This window comes from Mobula hypostoma, chromosome 11 (assembly GCF_963921235.1).
Source record: "Mobula hypostoma chromosome 11, sMobHyp1.1, whole genome shotgun sequence".
In the NCBI taxonomy this organism is placed as follows: domain Eukaryota; kingdom Metazoa; phylum Chordata; class Chondrichthyes; order Myliobatiformes; family Myliobatidae; genus Mobula; species Mobula hypostoma.
Window position 1 is genome coordinate 37,110,427 of NC_086107.1, and position 8,169 is coordinate 37,118,595.

An 8,169-nucleotide genomic window follows, 5' to 3' on the forward strand; every position below is an offset into this window, starting at 1 on the left:
TTCCAAATGCAGTCAGAAACTTTATACAGCTGCAACGTGACTTCTCAACTTTTATACTCAAAGCCCCAACTGATCATGCCACATATACCAGACACTGTCTTAATCACTTTATTGTGTAGCCACTTTCAGATAATAGATTTGCACTTCAAAATTCCTAAGCACTTACTGTCATTTACTGTATACTTTCCTCTTGCATTTGACTTCCCAAAGTGCAACACCTCTGAATTAAACTCCATCTCGGACTAGATTTAGACCATCTAGTAATACCAAACATCTTGACAGGGAGTAGTCTCATAGTGCCATGATATATAGTTTCCACCACCAGTCACTGCTGACCAAAGAATAGAAAAAAAACCTAAGGGAGTGTTTTTTTTTTAAACTGCAAACGACTAAGTCAGAAAAGTTCATTTTCTATAGCCAGCCATATTTTATCATACAAACACTTGCTATAATTCTTTCCATCCAATGAATAATCACTCTAACACTACCTGTAATTGAACTTGGGGAACAGATACAGTATAGTGATTCATAAATACAATGAAAAAATTAGCTTAAAATGCTTTAAAATATACAGAATTTGCTTAGTCAGATTTCGTTCCTAACCTGGGGAGCAGCTGTAACTGTTGTGGGTGCTGGTATTAGCCAGGGCACTAGTAATGCCCCCTGCTCCTCTGTGAATTGGCACCTCTGGATCTTTTATTGCCACCTGGGAGAGCAAGCAGATCATTGTTTGAAGTCTTATCCAAAAGACTCCTACAATACTGCATTGAAGTATAAATTGAGATTATAGTTTGCATGTTTCTGGAGCAACATACGGAAGGGCAGAGGGTGGTAATAACGAAGGAAGACCAGTAATGGCCAATAAGGTAATACATGTCAAACGTGCTGCAAAAACTATCTTATTACACACAAATTTGGTGCCTTTATTTTTGTTGCTACCTGCAATACATATTTTGTTGGAGTTTCAAGAGCATATAAAGAAGTAGATTTTAAGTGAAAAATGTAACTGGTTTTAAGATTAATAACTGGCATTGTCTTTAAAGCAAGTATATATTGAAGTTGAATGCATATAATTTCTGTCATTAATGTTTGGCAAGTTTAATGTATTTTCAATATGTTACTGAGATGTTCTGAAATAGTTTCTTAAAACAAATCAAAACAAGATTTCTTCAGTTAATGGCCCTAATCTTGATAATAATTTGATTAAGTACAACTTCCTGTTCTCAGTTTTATGAAATATTATTCTATACCATCCATGAAAACATTTATCCTAAAATGAACAGTACAATTGATCAGCTATCAAATATACTGTTTAAACACACCTGTTGCTGTTTCTACAGTTAAATACATTGTAAAGCAAAATTAAGCGGCAAGATTTTACAGAAATTAATAGGAATAAAGATCATTCCTGGCAAAAATAAATAATTGATTTAACTAATTAAAAACATGAACAATAACAGGATAGATCATTCAACACCTTAGGATTATTCAGCCATTTACCAAAATCATGGCTACTCTGCATTTTTAATCTATTTGCCTTAACTCTACATCCCTGTATTTTCCTTTGCTTGTCTAAATTTAATCTAATTGATCTGCACATTTTGTACTATACATATGCACTGTGGGCAAACAGCATTGAATTTGCATTGTTCTAACAAGATACTATCTCTGTAGCACTGCATAAAGGAGAAAAGTTTACTAAGGATTTGGGAAAACCACTGTTTATTTTGAATCATTCATCTCTGCAGATGAAGAAATCTTAACTAACGACTTTAACATTTTATCTGAAAGTCAGCAACACAGATAATACAATAATACACTTCCAATACTTCCATCAAATGCCATTCTTTGTTACATTACCAAGTTTAACTTGCTGGCAGATGGCAATTTAGTTCATTAATACATTAGTTTGCTTGGACAACTATTATTTTAAATATCAATTGAAATGCCAGACTGATTTATATCACTATCCAACTTTTGTATAAAGTGTTTTCAGGGCAGAATCATTAACCATCTCACTGTTGGGTCAGTGCTATTAACTGTGCAAATATTCCAAATATTTTGCAGCCAACAGAAAAATATCAGAAGAAAACAAGATGCTGAAACATATTCAAGAAAGATAGAGAATGACCCAATAAACTATTCTAGCCAGGACACTCCTATTCCCGTTATTCAAGCAGGGACATAGGTCATTTACCTGCAACTGTGCGAGGAACACCAGAAAACAATCCCTCAGGACTGCACTACAGCTTTAGCACAGATTAAGAATTCAAACATCTAAAGTGTGTCAACAACTTCTGTAATCTAAATTGTGCTACCATTATAAACAAACTTCATTCCCCATGTCTAAAAGGACATAGGTAAAAAGTCATTTGATCCATAACATTAATATCAAGAAAGATAATTGCTTCCCTACATCACAAGTATTCTTTAAAAAGTTACTTAACCCTCCCAAAAGCATCACATATTGTTTCCTGCGGAATTCCAAAATTTCTCTTTCATCACTGTGAACTTGTGCCTCTTAACCTGTAGTATTAGTTTTGTATTGACCTTTCAACTCCAAGGATGAAAAATAGTTATGAATAAAAACAAGACTTACCCTAGAGGCAACTTCCAAATTACAAGTTAACCAATTATTGAAATTAAGTATAGGTCTCAGGCTTCAAATATACACCTTTTTTTTTAAAAAAAAGATGCTTTCCAAGGACATAAATAGCAAAAAAAAAGTGAAGCAATGCACACGTTACAATTAACTTCATTGTCAAAAATATTTTTTTTTAAACCATGTGAAGCTATAATATATATACCTCTTGAGCATTTAACACAGGCATTGTAAAAAAATATTAAAATGTAGACATTAAGTTCTCCTTCAAAGTTAGGCAAATCTTCCAAATATTAACTCCACACACCCAGTCACCGGGGTACACTATCCCCTCACACACCAAATCATTCTGAAAGGACCACCTCCATACTTGGTTCTTACAAAGTCATCAACCTCCTCCAAAGATGACGCAGAAATGGCTCGAGGTAGATAGAATACTGTTAAGATTTTTAATACTGAGGAGGAAAGTTTAAAGGCATCGTGAGGGGCAATTTCTTTTATACGTAGAGTGCCTGGAATGCGTTACCAGGGATAGCAGTGGAAGCAGGCAGCTTAGTGGAATGAAAGAGGCTTTCAGATAGTCACAGGAATGTGAGGTGAATGGGAGGGACATGAACGATACACAGAAAGAGAACGTTTAGTACAAAATGGCATCAAGATCGACACATCGTGAGCTGAATGCCCTGTCGAGTGCTGTAGTGTCCGATGTTCGAATAATTGGGATAGTAATATAAATCCTACTTCTCAAACAAAATCCAGTTATTGCAATAGTTCTAAAAAAAACTGTGAAGGTTAGAGGAAATACCCTTCTTACATTCACAAAATAAGTGCCCAACCATTGCAAAGAAAAATTCTTTGCAAAACATCGCAAATCAGACAAGCGACATGTTCATGAATAATTTCTTACCCTTGACCTCAAGCACGAAAGTCAAACGTCAGGGACTGCCTGAGTTTACAGCCTTTTAATCTATCCCCTACTATCTTTCACTGCCCCCTTCCGACTGAACGGAAAAGGAAAGCTAAACAACAAAACCTAAAGGCTAGATATGTACAGCTAGTGGAAAGAAACACTGGGACGAAGAGGGCGATTAAACCCGCATCACCACAGTCCACAAGCAATCAGCACATCGCACCAACAAAACAAGGGGACACATTTAAATACGAAAAACCTTACAGCACCAGGTTGTCAGCATTTAATGCTATTCTCCCCAAAGACACGCTTCCTTTCTCTTCCAGCTGGCGGCGTGTGCGATTATTTTAGGACTGACTCGTCTCTTTAAATCACCAATATTAAAAAGACACCAGAAATACAAACATACAGCTGTCAACAATAGCAAATCCTACATCCTTCCAGGGGTCAAAAAAACAGATTGGATTTTAAAAAAGCTCCCGAATACAATTACAGTGAAAGCAGGCGATAAAAGTGAAGATAAAGCCGGTTCCATTTTGTGCGCTTGGAAAGGAAAAAGAGAAATGTTCAGGCCGAAAGTAAAGCCTCGCCACAAACCCATCCCCATGACACTGGATGCCAGCTCTCTATTCTTTCCCAGCTCTTCAGCCACCACCTGAAAATCATTCTCACTCGTTCGCGAAGAAGCGAAAACAATTACAAGGAAGAAATGTCTTATCTATAAAGAGAGACGAGCCCAGCAACCATTTCTCACACCTTACCCAACTTCTCTGCTTTTCGCGGCCGCAGGGGTGGAACCATAAATACAGAAACGCAGAGTCGTCCTTTATTCTCTTTGTTTTAATTTAAACTCGCTTGTTTTTTTAGTTTATTAGTTTGCCTGACTTCTCAAGGCGAGCCAGGGATCTCAGTCCCAATTTCTGGGACAATTTCTAGAAAATTAACATTAAAATTCAACATGGCGGCGGCGGCGGGCGGGCGAACAGCGGCTCCCGCGGCACACAGCAAATAGTCCGCCGTCGCCGCCGCCTGCCCCGACCATCGCCCGAACCACGCTGAGCCTCCCCGGCCGAACCGCTCCCGTTTCCGAGAAAAAATATAACGTACGGAAAAGCTCGATCTCCGCTGATATGTTCAACGAGGGCGCGTTTTTTTCAAAAGATAATTATAAGTTTAAATCCCCTCTTTCCCAACTGCGGATGTACACAAAAATGAGTTCCTCCAGCTCCCCACCTCTGCAAACAATTCATTTCCCTTTAACATCGCCCGACGATGACAAGATAGCCGGGCTTCACGCTCCAGCTCCTCTCACTCTCACTTCAAATTAACGCCACTTATGAATAAAAACAATAAGACAGAAATTCAAAGACCTTTACAGCGTCCTCGATCAGTTTCATCATATTGCCGGGAAGCCAATAAGGTGTCGATATTATCTCTTTTAAGGGTTGTTCGTGGGTTTACTCCCCACCCTGCCCCTCCTTCTTCACCCCTCCCCAAAAGCAACCGCTGTTTTGTACTGTTCAAAAGTAGATTAAACCCCGAAGCAGCAGTTGGAAAATGGATGTATTTAGAGCAGTCACCGTAGCAATACAGTATTACTGTCTATTAGAAGCGTCAAGCTGCCTTAATCATTAAAATATGAAATAAAACATTTCAAAATCACTTTTTAATCTACTTTTGTAGGTTATACACCTAGTCACCGGAATTACTTGACACTTACAAAAAAGAAACTTGGAGGGTTTTAGGGTGGCTTTACTGTATTTACTCTACTTAAACATTTCATCTCACAAGGCTGGATCTTAACAGTTATTTAATATTAAAATATATGTTCTGATTACATTTGGTTTCTAAAGTTTCCAACAGTTAATAATTCATTTCAATTATATTTTTCATGTGATCTGGCCGTCTCCTGAGCTCACTCAATATTGATGGTGAAGTTGATCAAGAGCAACAAATAAAAATATTTTTGGAAAATAGAACCCAATATATATCTGGCTCAGACATTCATATAGTGGTTTAGCAGACTTGTGTTCATTACAAGCTGATATGAGAAACAGTGCTTTAAAAATTCTAACAGTTTGGGGGATGAGCGACACAGAAAATAGGAATAGGAACAGGAAAAGACCATTTTCTCCTTGAGTGTACTTTTCAATATGATCATGGTTGATCTACTATCTCAATGTTTTCTTGTGCTCTTTCCATAATCCTTCATGTTTATAAAGGATTAAATTTATAACTGACATAAGACCAAATATTGAATGTCTTTTACTTTCAGGTGCTGACTTAAGCATCCAGAAATTATTAATGATACTAAGTTATTATTTAAGGCACCAAAATAATTTCATGAACATGTTTTCCTTTTGCTTTTAGGTATATAATATTTACAAGTTGAAAAGACTTAGGCTTCCAGGTATAATCCATTGCTATTTATAAGCTAAGTACATGCAAAAACAAGCTAAGATGTTCCTGAGCACCCTGGAAGAATATGATATAGATCCGGAATCATTACTTCTAATCACTTCTCAAGAATGTCGTTTTTTTTGGTGGCAGATCTTGATGCTGTATTCCAAGGGTTTCAATAAAGAGTGAATTTCTTCTGACTTATATTATTTTTTTTGTTGGTGTTCAACGTTCCACAAGTTTCGCTAATTTATGCACCGATCAGATACATTTAGTGTCAGACTGTTAAGGATTTCAGCATTTCCAGTCTGTGACATAAATGAAGAAGATTGATGAATCACTTCTCAGGATTTTCAAAAATATTTTGATAGAGTATCATGCCATATATTTCAGAGAACAGAACAAGTGGAATAGGTGGGGGAAGATATGAGGGGTAGAAACAAAGTTATCTACAAAACAAGAAGCAAGAGCTTTAGAAAGCAATTATTCAGGTTAGCAGATGATGAGATGTCCACGAGGATTGCTGCTATTCATCATTTATACACATGATTTCAACTTGAGAACAGAAATACACTAAGTTTGCAGTTGACACCTAATGAGATAAATACAGACAAAATGCAAGATTGACATGAAAAAAATTGTAATAATAAACACATAACTGGAAAATGAACTTCAATCATGATGGATGCAATGTACAAATATTTTTTTGCTATTTAATAAGGAGGTCATAATCTCTCTGGAAAATTATTGTTTAAGTGGGAAGTTAAAGCAAAGACATTGGAGTACAGAGAAAAACAGATCCCTAAAAAAATGCAGGTTAAAATATCAAGGAAAAAAATAAGCACTGGCGATATTGAGTAATGGAATTGAAAAGAATGAAGTTATTTTACATTTGTATAGAATTGGGCTACATTTGGAAACCTATGTATGGTTCCTTTCTCTGTTATTAAAGAAAAGACATAACACTTTGAAGATGATACCAAAGTGGTTTACTGGAATAACACCAGAAATTATGCCTCTCAAGAATGACCAACAAGCTAAGATTTCTTTGTCTTAAAAAAGACCGAGGGTTGAGCCAACAGTGGTCAATTCATCATCAAAGGGTCTTAGTAGTAGAGACGATACCTGTTGCTGACAGGACGAGAGCCAGGAGCCAATAAAACAACAATGTCAGGAATACTCAAATGGGGGGAGTCAGGAGATACATCTTTACTCAACAAGTTACAACAAGAACTAGAAAAAGATATGAAGGAGAAAAGTAGAAGGAAAGTATATTGATCAAGTTACATGAACGTGCTTAAACACAGCAATTTCCATGCTACAAATATACAGTAGTTGTGAAAGCCGATTTACAGATTTTTATTTTACTTTTACATTTATGGAATGTAGGCATTGTTGGCAAGTTCACCATTTACTGGCCATTCCTACTGGCACTGAGAAGGTGCAGGTGGCAAACTACTTTCTTAAACTGCTGCAGTACTTCTTTTTTGATTGGGAGTTCTAGGATTTAGACTCACCCAATTTGAATGAAGGAGTGGTGATATATTTCAATATTTGGCTGTTTGTAACTTGGAGAATATGCAAGAGATAATGTTTCTACTGTCTGTTGTTCTTAGGGGCAGAGATAACAGTTTTGATGCAGGTTATCCAAGTGGAAGCAAGCAACTGCAAGGCATTTATCCAAGGGAGTAGAAAGTGCTGAAGTAGATGGTGGTAGTCCTTCACAGTCATGAGGTGAGATGTTCCCAACAAGATGTGCAATCTCTCACCTGATCTTTACCCATAGTACTTACTCAGCTGAGTTTTTTTATTTATGTACTTGTTTTTCTAACAATATTGAATGTCATTCAGTCTTATGTCTCAGAACAATGCTGTCAGTCCCATTCCTCACATATTTGCTTATAGCATATGTTGATCGTTGCTCATAAATTCCTCCCAATTTTTCATCTACTCTCATACAATTTACAGCAATTAAACTATCAGTGTTTGAACATGGGAAGGAACTGGAGCACCCAGGGGAATTCACATGGTCACAGGGAGCATATGCAAATTTCACACAGACTGCACCAGAGCTTTGAGATAGTAGCAGTAGACACTGCACCATCATACTCTCTTAGATTTCAAGGTGTTAATGTCTTCCAGGGACAATCCCATTACTTCCAAACCTTCTCTCCTTCATTCCCTATTCTCCTGCAACTTACTTTCTCTTTAAAATACACATTATCTCCACTTTGATTCAAATTTCCATTCAACTGCA

At 36.8% G+C, this 8,169-nt stretch overlaps 1 protein-coding gene across 4 annotated transcripts in view; it reads right to left on the reverse strand.

Moving 5' to 3' along the window:
* kmt5b (lysine methyltransferase 5B) overlaps window positions 1-4,971 on the reverse strand; it is a 70,268-nt gene extending 65,297 nt beyond the window's left edge. For 2 of the 4 annotated variants that reach the window (XM_063061833.1, XM_063061829.1), the window contains exon 1: window positions 4,274-4,510. The gene's annotated coding sequence lies outside the window, so the exon portion shown is untranslated. Of the gene's footprint in view, window positions 1-4,268; window positions 4,511-4,882 lie in introns of those variants that run through there. The other 2 variants (XM_063061832.1, XM_063061830.1) reach the window with 2 other exon arrangements.
* Window positions 4,972-8,169: the final 3,198 nt, after the last annotated feature.